This window comes from Nicotiana tabacum, chromosome 22 (assembly GCF_000715075.1).
Source record: "Nicotiana tabacum cultivar K326 chromosome 22, ASM71507v2, whole genome shotgun sequence".
NCBI lineage: Eukaryota > Viridiplantae > Streptophyta > Magnoliopsida > Solanales > Solanaceae > Nicotiana > Nicotiana tabacum.
This window is the reverse complement of record NC_134101.1, coordinates 214,024,754-214,026,937: the sequence shown is the minus strand read 5'-3', so window position 1 is coordinate 214,026,937 and position 2,184 is coordinate 214,024,754. Positions and strand designations below refer to the sequence as shown.

Sequence of the window (2,184 nt, the reverse complement as noted above, 5' to 3'; positions counted from 1 at the left end):
TTTCACTGTTATGAATTCTGATCTTTTATTTGTGCAAACAATTATGAGTAGCTAATTTCCATCTAGGGTTTGATAGAACTTCTTGAAGGTTGACTTTTCCACTACGTATAATATGAATTTGCCATTTACTTTTTTCTGCCTGTTCAACTATATGATTATTGTGGTTGATTGAAGGGCCCTCAATTGCCTATGCCTATTTATTGTGTATTACTTGGAAAAGGATACATATTTACGTAGTTGTTGAACAATATCACTCCTAACGTATATGAGGGATCAATACGGAGGGTTTAAAGGTGGGATTAGGAATAACAAAATTTTGGTGCGATCTTAATGAGAATTAAACTAGTGCTAGCTAGCATAGTTCGGGAGAATACGTCTAGTAAATTGTTGTATTTGCTCGAAAGAGAATTATGACACCTAAAATACTCACGATCGGTAGAGAATATCTAGACGAATTTATATGAGACGTGACAGGGAGGATTCCGACGAGAGGAAAAATCGTAACCCTAGACCTTTCCAATTTTGTCTACAACATTTACTTTGTTAGTATCAAAATTATAGTTTTTTAATTACCTTGCTTTTAGTTAGTAAGTAATCAACTTATTATTCAATATTTCTAAAAGTTGATTACTTGAATTCTTGCGAAACTAGTGGTTGTGATTAGTAGGTTAATTTCCTGTGGGATTCGACTCCGGACTTGTAAACCGGATTATATTTGCAACGACCGCTAGACCTCTTAGGAGTCATAGTTGTGTGTGATCAAATTTTGGTACCGTTGCTGGGGAATTAATAGTGTTATTAATTATGGCTAAAATAACTATTAGAATTCGTAGTTTATTCAGCTTTCTCGACTTGAAATTCATTATACTGAAACTCTAACGTTTGTAATCTTGGGTGTTACAGGTACATGCCTAGAAACTCCTCAAGAACTGGTGAATGGTTTGAACATTATCGGATCCTGAGAAAGCTTTCAAGGCATTAAATTGGGCAAAAAAGAAGGACAAACGACAACAAAACTCAATAGAATGAATAGAACTAGACATGAATGACGTAATAGATAATCCAAACAACAGAAACAATGGGAATGACCCGAACAATCAGGGTGTGGCACCTCTTATGACAGAAGCAACCTTGTATGATTGGGCACAACCCATCACTGAAAATCTAGCAATCGTAATTGCAGTCCCTCAGATACAAGTGAAATCATTTCAAATCACAAACAACATACTACATTTGTTGCAGAACAATTGACTATTCTCGGGGTATTACATTGAAGATCCTCAACATCATTTAAAAATTTTCCTGTCAATATGTTTCATGCAAAGGCAACCAAATGTGACACTGGAAGCAATAAGGTTGTTGTTTCCATTCTCAATGACGGGATAGGCTCAGACTTGGCTTAGTTCGCTCCCCATAAGCTCCATCACCACTTGGTAGGAATTAGTCAAGTAGTTTCTGAATAAGTTCTACCCACTCAATAAGATTGCCAAGCAAGTTGATGAGATATTGAGCTTCATGCAAAAATTAATTGATACATTGCAAGAAACGTGGGAGAGGTTCAAAGGTATGATGGTTAAGTGTCCACATCATGGCATTCCAGATCAGATGTTGGGGCAAAGGTTCTACATAGAATGAGCAAATCATTCAAGGAATGCAAGGTCTTACTTGATAAAATGGTTCAAAACTCAAAATGGATGACAAGAGACTCTACAATCATTCTTGTAGTTCACTCAGTAGCTTTAGAACCAAACAACTCCATGGCTGAGAATATGGCTACGATGATGACGCAATTGAGTATCCTAACTAAAAAGATTGATGAGTCAGGACATAAGCTGGTGCACATAGTTGACATAATAAATGGAGGATTATGCACACCAAGCATTAATTAGCCATATGTGTGCTCGTGGAGTGGTGAAAGTGACAATCAAAACTATCAAGAGAATATGAATAATGTGGGAAACTATGGAGGCTAGAGACAAGGCGGTCAGACTTGGGGACATCAGAATCAACAATAGGACACCAAAATAGCAGTACAATAATAATAATAATAATAATAATAATAATAATAATAATAATCATCATCAGCTGCATGAACATAGGGTCAGGCTGTGCCTTATCAACGACAACAAGGGTGCAGAATTAGCAACTAGCTTATCAACAACCTCAACAACAACATATAGTGCG

General features: G+C 36.4%; 1 non-coding gene across 1 annotated transcript; it reads right to left on the bottom strand.

The window, feature by feature from the left end:
* Nucleotides 1–1,488: 1,488 nt before the first annotated feature.
* Nucleotides 1,489–1,595, bottom strand: LOC142176965 (small nucleolar RNA R71). Its single transcript, XR_012705757.1, has one exon. It is a non-coding gene; the product is annotated as a small nucleolar RNA R71 (small nucleolar RNA).
* Nucleotides 1,596–2,184: the final 589 nt, after the last annotated feature.